We start from the raw sequence: 14,339 nt of genomic DNA on the forward strand, positions 1-14,339 counted from the left end.
GCGCTCTGTCAAACTTGTAGCGCGCGAAAGCGATACCAATGATTGACAGCCCTGCGAGGCACTGACTATTCTTATCTTCTTGATCCTGAATGGGGGGAGGCGCGGGAGCCTGGCAATGACAAGGATTGGCAGCCCGTCCAGGGGGTCACCGCGGCGACTGACGGGCCGCCTGTCGCGTTCTAATCTAGGACCCCAATCAATACTATGACCTTATGCCCCGATACAGCTATGATTCATTCATACCCCTATAATGGCATAAACGATCAAGAGTGATATTCAGAAACTCGTCTCTGGCCTCACATGAGACAGAGCCACATTTCAGAATCTCTTCCTCTGCAGCTCAGTAGAGCAAATGACACAGCAGAAGCCACTATCTAAGATTCCTAGATTACACTCCGAGTTCTTCAACAAGATAAAACTCAGCAACCTGGGAAAGCCCCGCTTGCTATGTTTTGATTAGTAATAGAACTCTAATGAGCACTGAAAGACGATCACTTCCTAGTGACATCTTTTATGACGTCTTATGTCCAAAAACTTATGTCAAAAAAGGCACCTTTCAGGTATAAATATTACCAACGTTGCCTTAAGCAAACGCTGCCTCAACGACATCGACGATAGCGATGGTGTGGTGAACACAGGAGCAGAACAGCTGTCCCTTGCAGAGCCCAGCAAATGCAAGCTGCCCACGGACGCTGCCCCTTCTCCTCCTCGACGCGCTGAGAGAGACGCTGTCTTTTCTCCTGCCGAGAAAATCCAGCTCCGGCGTTTCCAGCCTACTCTTGCGAGTGACTGGGATATCGAGTCCTGGAAGGAGATACAAGACCTCCAACATTCTATTCCAGAGGTATGGTGTTTACTAAACCCTTAGAGAGAATTCTTGAAGCAAACCTTGGCAAAACCAGCTTAACTTAAACTGCTACTTACTTACTCCCTCCCACGTATTAGGCTTAGGTCAGGTACACTGGGGTAGGCGTAGTTAGAAGCACCAGTTGAGTACGTTAGCTAAATGTATATATGAATGTATATATTTTATTCATTTTAACCATTGTATGGCTAAGAAACCATATCAATGCTTTTACAGTATTATTTCGCAGTCCTCATTTTACTGTACACACTTTTTATAATAACTAGTCTTGCAATTGAGCAATTCATTTCTCTTGCATGAGAAGAAAGACTGTTCAATAAATAATACCTTTTATTGAAAACGCCCGTCTCTCTATTCTCCGCATCTTGGTGAAAATAATCTGCACAACTGACTGAGTAAAATAACTGTCTATTGTTTCACACAACTCTTATTCTAAGGAGCAAAGTTGTCATGTTTATGCGGTTGTTGGAAAACTGAACCCCTTCTTGTCTGTACCAGGGAAGCTAATCCCTTCCTATTCAGTCAAGAAAGTTTCCAGTGACCTCTGAGCTAGTTTGGTAACAAACCCAATTAAGTTTAGCATAGTCAGTAGAGACCTGGAAGACCGCACTTCTACGTCCATACTACTGTTTATGTTATTCCAATGCGCAGGGCCTATTGGGAAAATAGGAACTACACTACATGGCGCCCAACGTTTGGTAAGGCGATAAAACTAACGCAAGACGTTAGAGTAACTCAGTCGTGCATTTTTCACACAGACCCTTTCTCCCGTAAATACTCCAATAGACGTCTGGAGTGGGTGAAAGATTAAAATCCGCCCGAACTTAGTAGGAAGAGATTCCTATGTAAAGCTCTGGTTTATTCAACGTTGAAGGATACAGTGTTCCAAAATATTGTGCACCTAATCTTTGTCTCCTTGGAGGCCTGCTCTGCAAAACCTTCCTGACAATAAAATGTCAGACGATGATGCCGCAGTAAATGCGACTCAGCAGAATCCCGATGATATAGGGACTACTGAACCGGGTGCAAAAATCATCCCGGTCAACATAAGAAAAACTATAACGTCAAAACTTATAGAAAATGGACTGACCACACAGGGTGGCACAGTCGTCTTCGTGATAGAGGCTCACGAATATCGGCAGACAGAGGTATTCTATTCATGGATAAAATTTCCAGTGGCAAACACCGCAACATACGAGTTCCACTACTACATAGTAGGGGATCCACCGGATGAATACGCTCCTTTCGAGGAAATTGAAATCCCATTAAAATTCCAAGAGCACCTGCTCTGGTTTAAAGGCGCCCTAAAACACAATGATCACATTACCAGGCTCGGTCCACTAGGTAGACCAGGAGCAACATGGCCGGTTCTAGCCAGCTACACACCACATCCGGACATTGCAAAAATGTCAAAAGAGGAGCTGTTAGCACAGCTAAAAACATTAATTAATTAAAATACATAGATAATTAGTCCTTTGTTTCCTGTCTCCAAACCAGACAATTCATATTGTCTAGTTTTGGACTACAGACACCTTAACTCATGTTGCAAAACATTTGCAGTACAAAATTTGCATAGTGCTGCACTAATGAATAACATAGTTCGGAAAAAATATAAAACGACATTAGACATATCTAATGGGTTCTTATGTCAAAATATTGCACCAGAAAGCAGATACTTGACCGCTTTCTCAGTAATGGGGTCACAGAAAAATTTCTGTAGGCTCCCACAGGGATTCAAGAACAGCCCAGGACTATTCTCAGCCAGAGTAACAGAGTTACTACAAATATATGATGATGAGGCATTATCTTATGTCGATGACATCTATCTCACAGACGACGACTTGGATACTCACTTGAAAAGAGTGAACACCATAATACTTGGGTTCGCAGCAGAGGGTTACAAATTCAACTTTAAAAAGTCTTGTATCGCCCATCTGACAGTATTATTTTTAGGATACGAATTATCAAGTGAAGGAAAATGCCTAGCGGACAACTTCTTAGAGAAGTGCGCTGTACTCCAAGCACCGAAAATGCTGAAGAATTTACAATCGATTCTAGGCTTCCTGAATTTCAGAAGAACTTACATTCTAAATTACGCAGAGAGGGTTAAACCTCTCTACGAACTAATTAAACCTGATTTTAACCCAATCAACTGGACTCAAAAACACACAGAAATTTTGAGATCATTGCAAACAGACATGTTAGCAAAAACAAAATTAGAAACACGTGATAACACACGCAACCTTGTAATCCGAGTCATCCCAGGAAGATGGGGATTCACGTACCTGACCTCTAATGAGGGACAAAAGGTACCAATAGCTTACAAATCTCACTTGTACACACAAGCAAAAAAAAACATTCAGTCTCACAGAAAATACTGTGAAAGCAGTGCAAACTGCAATAGCAAATGAACGTATACTAGCACATGGCAAAAGGATCAATGTCCTCACAGCGGAATCCGCCTTCGAGGCGCTATTCAGCCCAGTAAACCTGCCTACAGTGTCACTGAATCCGAAATGGATACAGTGGGAAAATTCTCTTGCTGCGGACGACGTGAAATACTATTTTGCTCCGCAATTCGAAAAACTGAATGATTTGACTTATGAAGAAGAATATCCTCTGCCAATCGAACTTCTGCCTCTCCCACAGTACACCTGTATAATCTATACAGATAGATTTGTACAGCATTTCAACAAAGAGAACAAATCCTACGATGTAGCCTGTGCGATTGTTAAAGGTCGTTGGCTGTGCGGTAAATTCAGACCGAAAATAACAAAAACTGAATCAGTGAGAAACTGTTCGGCTCAGAGAGCTGAAATCAGATCTTTAAAGATGGCGCTTGAAAATGCAGAACGTGAATTCCCGACACTAATCGTGTGCGATTCGCATTTTTGCGTCAACTCTTACAATAATAATTTACAGAGCTAGGTTCAAAATGATTACAAAGATGACACAGGTGCCACTCGGTATCACAGTTGTTTTGCTGCCCCTGCCTCGCCTCTCCTTTGACCTCCATTTTGTTTTGCTGCCTCTTCCCTGGCCCGCCCCTCCTCCCCGCTAACGCCTCCCAGCTGCTGACCCTCCCACGCTCCGCCTCCTCCACTATCCATTTAAGGTTGATGACCCAACGCGCAGCGTCCACGCGCTACGGCCGCGCCGAAGGTGCGCCAAAGGTAAGCCCGTCTACGCCCGTCCGCGCCGAGACTGCGCCCAGCGCCAGACCCCCTGGTTCCCGTAAGGCCCAGCCCACCCGCATTACATATGATTCCTCCTCCCTCCTTGCACTTAACCCCGGCCGACTCCCCAACTGAGCCCAAGCCGCACCCGGACACACCCATGGACCCTTCACATGCAACTCCTGCAATTTTGACGGCACAAAAACCAATTCCTCATCCACTAACACCAAACATAGATCTGACGCCAACTACCTAAAATGCATCTTACTCAACACCCGATCTGTCCACAGCCACGCCATCAACCTTTGGAATCTACTAGACACCATCTCTCCAGACGTCGCCTTCCTAACTGAGACTTGGATGAACGCCTCTTCAGCCCCAGACATCGCCATAGCCATCCCGGAAGGCTACAAGATCATCCGAAAAGATCGCACCAACCAAACAGGAGGAGGCATCGCCATCGTCCATAAGAACTCCTTCCGCATCACAACCAGCTCGGACGTCAACCTCTCTAGCGCCGAACACCTTCACTTCCAGATCCACACCGACCCCAAGACCACACTCAGAGGCACCCTCCTCTACAGGCCACCAGGACCCCGTGCACAATTCACTGAAGACATCACTGATTTTATCACCCAACACGCCCTCTCCTCCGAGGACTACATTCTATTGGGAGACCTCAATTTTCACCTGGAAAAGAGCAACGACAACAACACCACCACCCTTCTGGACAATCTCGCCAACCTCGGACTCAAACAACTTGTTAATACCCCCACACACCACGCAGGACACACCCTCGACCCTATCTTCACCTCCAGCAAACATATTTCCTTCAGTCACACCACAGTTCTCCAATGGACGGACCACAGCTGCATTCACTTTGTTTACAATAAGACCATAACCCACAACCACCCTCAACCTACTCTGCGAAGAAACTGGAACAAAATCACCATCGACCAGATCTCCACATCGCTTCTTCATAACCCCCCTGCCCACTCATCGAACCTCAACCAAGCAGCCATTAACCTCACTCAATGGCTAACAAACACCGCCGACAACCTAGCACCTTTGAAAAAACGTCAAATCAAACTAGGCAGCAAAAACGCCCCCTGGTTCAACGAGGATCTTAAGAAATCCAAGAAACTCTGTTGCTCCCTTGAGAAGGCCTGGAAAAAAGACCCTAACACCAACACCAGGGACGCCTTCAAAAACGCCACCTGCATACACCACCAATTGATCCGGACTGCCAAGAAAACCGCATTAAAAGACCGACTAGACAAAAACGCCCACAACAGCAAGGAATTATTCAACATCGTCAAAGAGTTTACCAACCCCACTGCCAACTCCAACGACATCACCCCCTCTCAAACCCTTTGCGACTCCCTAGCTTCGTTCTTCCACGACAAAATCGCTGACATCCACAACTGCTTTGGCAACCAACCCGAAGACCAACCCACCCAACCCTCAGCCGCACCTTCACCCCCCTTGAACATCCTCAATGACTGGAACCCAATCTCCATTGAAGACACCATCCGCCTGATGAACTCCATCCACTCAGGATCCCCCACAGACCCATGCCCTCACCACATCTTCAACAAAGCAGACTCCATCATAGCACCACACCTCCGAGACGTCATCAACTGCTCCCTCAACTCCGGCACCTTCCCAGAAAGCTGGAAACACGCCGAACTCAGCGCCCTTCTGAAAAAACCCACAGCTGACCCCTCCGAATTCAAAAACTACCGCCCCATCTCGCTCCTTCCATTCCCGGCCAAAGTCATCGAGAAAGCTGTCAACAACCAACTCGCCGCCTTCCTCGAAGCCAACAAATCCCTCGACTCCTCACAGTCCGGCTTCCGAGCCAAACACAGTACTGAGACCGCACTCATCGCAGCAACAGACGACATCCGAACTCTACTGGACAATGGAGACACAGTCGCCCTCGACCTCTCCGCAGCCTTCGACACAGTCTGTCATAACACCCTGTTACAACGACTCAGAAACATCGGAATCCAAGGAATAGCACTGGAATGGATCACCTCATTCCTTGCCGGAAGAACTCAGAGAGTACGCCTCCCACCATTCAAGTCAGAGGCCACTGAAGTCATCTGCGGCGTTCCACAAGGATCTTCACTCAGCCCCACCCTCTTCAACGTATACATGAGCCCCCTCGCGACCATCGCACGCCAACACAACCTCAACATCATCTCCTACGCCGATGACACTCAACTGATCCTCTCACTCACCAAAGACCCAAACACCGCCAAAACCAACCTTCATGAAGGAATGAAAGAGGTAGCCGAATGGATGAAGCATAGCCGTCTGAAACTGAATTCAGACAAAACAGAAGTCCTTATCTTAGGCACCTCCCCCTATGCCTGGGACGACTCTTGGTGGCCAGAAGCCCTTGGAAAAGCACCCATCCCGACGGATCACGCACGGAACCTAGGCGTCATCCTGGATTCCTCACTCTCGATGACCAGACAAGTCAACGCCGTCTCTTCATCTTTCTTCAACATTCTTCGCATGCTCAAAAAAACATTTCGCTGGATCCCCACCGAAACTAGAAAAACGGTCACCCACGCACTGGTCACAAGCCGCCTGGACTACGGAAACACCCTTTACGCCGGTACCACCGCAAAACTTCAGAAAAAACTCCAACGCATCCAGAACTCATCAGCCAGACTCATACTAGACATCCCGCGCAAAGAACACATTTCTGCTCACCTGAAAAAACCTCCACTGGCTCCCCGTCAATAAGAGGATAACTTTCCGCCTCCTCACCCACGCACACAAAGCTCTCTACGAACTTGGACCCCATTGCCTCAATACACGTCTTTCCTTCTACACCCCCTCCCGCCAGCTGTGCTCTTCCAACCAAGCCCTCGCCGCTGTTCCCCGCATCAACAAAACCACCATGGGAGGAAGATCATTCTCCTACCTAGCGGCCAAAACCTGGAACTCACTTCCCTTGCACCTTCGCCTCACTCAAAACCACCTAGCATTCAGAAAGCAACTTAAAACCTGGATATTCGAGAAGTAATTCCCCACCCCTCCTCAAGCGCCTTGAGACCCTCTGGGTATGTAACGCGCTATATAAATTTCTTGACTTGACTGGACTTGACTTGACATAAAATGCTTTGGAAACAAGTAGCTCTTTTACAGAAAGAACTACAAAAGACTCACGTGATACACTCTCTGAGTCATCAACGTGATGGCGTTCACGTTGCAGGGAATTCATTGGCTAATACATCCACAGCGGAAGCAACTAAACCTGCTTCCGTAGCCACAAAAAAGCATTCAGAAAAATACATAGACAGGGAAACCATGCTGGCAGTAAAGACGTCCGTAAAAGGCGACTGTGCAGCACTACCCGTGAACTATCCACTCAATTCTGCATACGTAATTGATGCAAACTCCGTTCCTTTTGCTCGAATCCCTGGAGTAGGGGATAGGGTAATTCCAAACACGAACAGGAGAAAGTTATTAATAGAAGACGCACACATGGGTGAAGGTCCAAGGCACAAGCAGATGAAGGAATCTCTGACTGAATTACAATCAGTATACTGGTGGCCAGGAATGAGCCTGCACCACTATAAATATGTAAAGAACTGCCCAGACTGAGACAGAGATCGCAGCAGCGAATCAAGCGGAGTAATGCCATGGCCTGGTATGTAGGTAGCGTAATGCTGTCTATATGCAATCCAGCGTCCTATTAATCATTTAAGACTATATTCACTTAAAAAAATGTGGCCCCAGCGCTCGGCTGACGCCAGAACGGTTATAAAAGATCTGCGAGTCTTTATCGGCACATACACAATTGCCATGTTCCATTCTGACCAGGGTCTTGCTTTCAGCTCTCGAGCTTATAAGGAGGCCATGGCCAGCATGGGCATTGGGTTGCGGTATTCTTGTCCGTCACACCCCGAAGGGAACAGTGTGGTAGAAAGAAAAAACCGGGACATAAAGCAATCTATAACAGCGAAGGTATTAGGTTCGGGTGATGGGTGGGTCAAACATTTAATACGTGTCCAGCTTAGTCTAAACAACTTGCCAAGAAATTCTCTAAAAGGTTTCAGCCGATACGAACTATTGTTCGGAACTAGAATGCACATTCAGGACTTAGATAGTCCGGTATCAGTGGTAGAAGATAAGAATAAAGACTTTGACATCAAAGATCGTTTGGCTGTTTTACAGGACTTGAATGAAACAAGAAAATCCTTAAGCAACATAAAGTTAAAACAACAGCCAGCTACCACTGACGAGGCACCACCAGCCCCAGCAAGGCATGTCTGGATTCCAAAGATTGGGGATCTAGTCAGAGAAAAAATAGCGGTGAAGAAGGAATTTGGGCCTTCTTACAGAAAAGCAGTACCTGTCTTAGCAATCAACAGAACAAGATCAGTAGTACTACCGCCCCTTGCTGGTAAAAAGGAGAACAGAGTTGTATCAATCGAGCTGGTAAAACCACAAGCATGTGGCCTATAATCAATAGCAGGCCCAGTGGACTCCCGAGAAACAACAGAATACCCAAACTTGCAACAATCCAAGAGGTTCAAACTGAAAGACTAATCACATTTGATAAACCTGCAGTGCACAGAGAGGGACTATGCAATAATGCCATGGAACTCGTGCCACTTGGAACACAGATTGAATCAGTTCGTCAAGAAACACCAGTCTACAATGATGTGGCATCAGAATGTGCTTCCGAAAGACAAATTGAGAGAACAATCCCAGCAATTGACAGAACTGCCTCTGGCTACTTCATCAATTTCGATAACTTTTCTGAAGATCAAAACGACCCCGAAGTGACGCCAGAAACAAAGACTTTTAAAGAAAAAGCAACAGAACTCTTTCATCAAATCAAAGAAGTATATCTGGATGCACCATTGATTGAGCATTGGATTATTTCAGGGGTATTTATACTCCTACTATGCCTAATTTTAGTTTTAATTTTAGGAAAGTTTATTACAGTTCAATGGACACAGCAAGTCAGAACATCAACTTAGTCCTCAAACCACACAGATCATCCCACGTGAATAAAAGAGAACTGTCAACAGTAAATGTCACAGCCATTTCAATACCCGGCGGGGTAGTATGGGACAAAACTGACTATGAAGTATATGGTCCGGTTGAAATCTTGAAGTATCCTCACCAGTTCAAGGTTTCATTAAGTGACTTTGTAAAACCAAGTACATTTTCTGATAATTGGGATTTTGAAAGTATTAATAATATGATGTCTGATTTAGTGTTGTCAGCAAGATTTACAGATCATGATTATTTACAAGGTTCGTCTAGTTATGAACAGATGTATTGCTTCTCACATTATGGAGATCATTACTTACATAAATCTGCACAACCTAGAAATGTTTTTAAATATAACCAATGGGAACAATGTGCTACTCCACCTAAAAGCAGTTCTAAAATATTCTATAAGAAATTTCAGTACTTCTCAGGGTTTAACTCCAGTGATGCAGAAACGTTTTATTATAAACTGTTGGATAAAACAGGGTTGAAAACTATGCTGACAAATACTAAATTGATATATTCAGAAGCATTTTATGAAAAAATGATGACATTTGGTTTTGATTATTGGAGAAATAACATTGAAACAAAAACCATCTGGGGTACAAAAGATTGGCAGGTACAAGGCATAGAAGCATTATTTCGAGCCTGCATGATCCCAGAGCAAATAATATTCTTAAATGACACAATTCATCAAACAACTTGTCTAAGATTAAAGACCTTAACAAACCGTCTATTCCAAAGCCAATACCTGATAATGCAACCACAGATATTGAAATAGACGTATTATTATTATTATTATTATGTTTCTTATATAGCGCCAGAATCGACCCCCGAAGGGGTATCTCCACGCTTGCCTTGGGAACCCGTCCTGGCTTTTCCCTGTGAGATAGCCCCTACAGGGCATCCCCAAGGTGAAAGGCAGGCATCCCGCCGCGGGGGGGCCGTAGTGGAGAATAAGCAAGCTTAATGCCCAGAGTTGCAGAGTGTGAACCCAAGATTAGGTCAGGCACCGAAGCGAGAATTATCGAGTCCGTGGACATTTGAGCTCAAGACCCTGCCGCGTCGGGAATTGAACCCTGGTCCCGGGTCTGACCTCTGCTTCAGGGTCTGCCTGCTCTAACCAGTGAGCCACACTTCTCCACTCACAAAGTTTACATCTAAACAGAACACATCCTGATTGGAAAAAGTGGTTAATCTGGCCTACTGACACAAACAACTGTCAAGATAGATTCCTGAATAAAACACCGGGGTTAGCAATGACCAGACCAGACCCTAGATACTCCCAGAGACAACATCCAGGGATAGTAACAACATACAGTGTAGGGAAGCTGTGCCTTGAATGGCTAGAATCATCCACACTGGCTGAAATTAAGCAACACTTATCTTTACTTAAAGATGGTGCTGATTTGCGCGATTTCATTCTGGGACCACGCAAACAGCGTCAAAAATGTTTCATAGCGACCAGTATATATGCGGCTTACAACGAGGCTTGGAAAGTCACACAAATTGAAACAGCTGAAAAAATACGAGAAATTGATCGTATTAATTTGGAAAAATCACTTTCTGTAGTGGACAATGGGTTAATGACTCTGTCCTCTAGAATATATTCACTGGACAGTATTGTATCATCTGCCATAGATATAGTAGACAAAGACTTGCTAATGTTACAGCATGGCCAGTCACAATTGCGTTCTATTGTACAGTTAGGCTGGACGCTGCAAAATCTTCGTTCAGGCTATGTGCCTTGGCGTTTAATCAACACAATGTCATTGTTTTCCATCTTTAACCTTACTGATAAACAAATCAACTTGGCACAGAAAGGAGCAGACTATACAATCCTGAGCATCGAAAAACTTGAGAGATTACCTTTGACAATGTCAGAAAGTCCTGTCATTGAATGGATAATACACGGGATTATCACAATTCCGATAACAACTTTCCGATTTAAAAATTGCCTTGAATACATACCAACTGGCCAGTATGAACGTTTGGGTAAAGGATACATTAAGTCAGCATGGAAATTACCATATACAAACGCATGCTAGAGTGACAACAACAAAAATGTATTTCTTAGTGGTGAAAATTGCAAACATTCACTAAGCGGTATACTTTTGTGCCAGGGTATTAATTTACACGGGCCTGTGAAGGAAATTCAAACAACCTTTCATGCCACCAACATGTCACACCTGCAACGTAGATAGAGCCTTTCTTTAGGCAACTTTCGAATGGGAGTTACATTCTAATAACGGATCACAGCTGTTGTGGCCTTTTGCCAGGGAAAGCATATCTCGTACAAGTAACTTCCATGGTCAAATGCTGTATGCAAGCATTGTTTCCAAACGGCCCTGGAGACTCAGAGACTCCCATATGGCCTCGTTTGAATGTCTCTTCTATACGAATTGATACTTTAAGCAGAATGAAGTCTGTGCTTTTGCAGACAACAGTGCCCATCACGTCATCAAAAGAGACCTATGATCTCCTAGTTGCAAGGACAACATCAGAGATTCATGACCTTTTATCAACAAATTGCCCCGTGCATTTCACAGAAATGCCTAGCCAAATTCTTAACATGTCTAGAGCCATAGGCATCCCAGGCGTATTTAAGACCATTTTTATGGGACTATTATCACCATTCAGAGCAATTCTGGGAATCATTCCCAATTTTGTCCATTCAGTCTTTGGCGGCATACCCCTACTTTTGGGACTTGTAGCAGGCATTTTATTTTTGACCCTCCTGCTCCGATATGGCAAGCCAAGACACAGACATGACTCCGGCAGGAATGGAAGAAACAATCCTAGCAATACGCTACCCGGACCGAATAACTAGAGTCCTTGGATTGGCCAGGCTGAGAGATCTAAACATGACCTGGTTCCTTTCATTCAGACCTATATGGCAGACCTGCATATTACCTGTGCTTCGATGTATGCTATGCGGAGAGGAATGTGTGTTGGACACCTGTCTTGCACTTCCATCAGCACTACCAATGGATATCGATACTTTGCTAAGTCCTGTAACGGCTCACGCATTGTGTTGTCCCCAGCGGCTACCAATCCTGATGACGGCATTCGTTGAGACTCCTGTGCTACGACTAGGTGGTGACAGTGGAGCAAGAAATAAAAGCAACATCAACCAGGTACAACCTTCTGTGAGCATTGCTGATCCAGACTTTGATGATAGCAATCATTCTCACACCTGCCAAGTTACAGCATTATCAAACTTGGTCGAACTGTCACCTGATTTTGTAGACCAATTGAGAGCCTGTCTGATATGATGTTCTCCCCTGAACAGAAACAATAATTTTTTAAAAGCATTCCGACACACAGTGTTCCCATGAACTCTGAATTCGGCCTTCAGTTTTGATCAACAAAAACTACTGAAAAGCTTTGGAAGTCTATTCCCCCGTTCACCATGAAATTTTTTTTTTGGATTGAACCTTTTTTCAAAATATTTACCTTTTTACTGGCACAAATTCTTTGCTTAAAGTAGACCTATTCATAAAGAACAGAACTTCTATTTTTAGTAAATCTAGAGACGAAATAACTTTACCTCAGCCTCTAGCACATTTTACAACAAAATGCATTTATATGTGATGAAATTATCTTGCCCTTCTTTTCTGTATTAAGAGATATTTCATGTGTAATTTTTTCGCAAAATCGTTCACTGATTACATATGCTGATTTCTATGCTTAAAGACGTATAGTACCAATATTTTCATGTATTTTCAATAATACGCCATTTCAAATGCAAATATGTATTTTGGAGTGGGTAATGTTACACATGCATCTTATTGCTTTAGTTTTTAGTAATTTGATGGACATAAATTCGTGGAGTGGGTGTCACGTTCTAATCTAGGACCCCGATCAATACTATGGCCTTATGCCCCTATACGGCTATAATTCATTCATACCCCTATTATGGCATAAACGATCAAGAGTGATATTCAGAAACTCGTCTCTGGCCTCACATGAGACAGAGCCACATTTCAGAATCTCTTCCTCTGCAGCTCATTAGAGCAAATGACACAGCAGAAGCCACTATCTAAGATTCCTAGATTACACTCCGAGTTCTTCAACAAGATAAAACTCAGCAACCTGGGAAAGCCCCGCTTGCTATGTTTTGATTAGTAATAGAACTTTAATGAGCACTGAGAGACGATCACTTCCTAGTGACATCTTTATTGACGTCTTATGTCCAAAAACTTACGTCAAACAAGGCACCTTTCAGGTATAAATATTACCAATGTTGCCTTAAGCAAACGCTGCCTCAACGACATCGACGATAGCGATGGTGAACACAGGAGCAGAACAGCTGTCCCTTGCAGAGCCCAGCAAATGCAAGCTGCCCATGGACGCTGCCCCTCCTCCTCCTCGACGCGCTGAGAGAGACGCTGTCTTTTCTCCTGCCGAGAAAATCCAGCTCCGGCGTTTCCAGCCTACTCTTGCGAGTGACTGGGATATCGAGTCCTGGAAGGAGATACAAGACCTCCAACATTCTATTCCAGAGGTATGGTGTTGACTAAACCCTTAGAGAGAATTCTTGAAGCAAACCTTGGCAAAACCAGCTTAACTTAAACTGCTACTTGCTTACTCCCTCCCACGTATTAGGCTTAGGTCAGGTACACTGGGGTAGGCGTAGTTAGAAGCACCAGTTGAGTACGTTAGCTAAATGTATATATGAATGTATATATTTTATTCATTTTAACCATTGTATGGCTAAGAAACCATATCAATGCTTTTACAGTATTATTTCGCAATCCTCATTTTACTGTACGCACTTTTTATAATAACTAGTCTTGCAATTGTGGCAATTCATTTCTCTTGCATGAGAAGAAAGACTGTTCAATAAATAATACCTTTTATTGAAAACGCCCATCTCTCTATTCTCTGCATCTTGGTGAAAGTAATCTGCACAACTGACTGAGTAAAATAACTGTCTATTGTTTCACACGACTCTAGAGATTGACTCTTATTCTAAGGAGCAAAGTTGTCATGTTTATGCGGTTGTTGGAAAACCGAATTCCTTCTTGTCTGTACCAGGGAAGCTGATCACTTCCTATTCAGTCAAGAAAGTTTCCAGTGACCTCTGAGCTAGTTTGGTAACAAACCCAATTAAGTTTAGCATAGTCAGTAGAGACCTGGAAGACCGCACTTCTACGTCCATACTACTGTTTATGTTATTCCAATGCGCAGGGCCTATTGGGAAAATAGGAACTACACTACATTACTTGGTGCTGCTTGCATGGTTCCCGGACTCCGGCTGGCTCTGGCGT

Source organism: Lissotriton vulgaris, chromosome 7 (genome assembly GCF_964263255.1).
Source record: "Lissotriton vulgaris chromosome 7, aLisVul1.2, whole genome shotgun sequence".
Classification (NCBI taxonomy): domain Eukaryota; kingdom Metazoa; phylum Chordata; class Amphibia; order Caudata; family Salamandridae; genus Lissotriton; species Lissotriton vulgaris.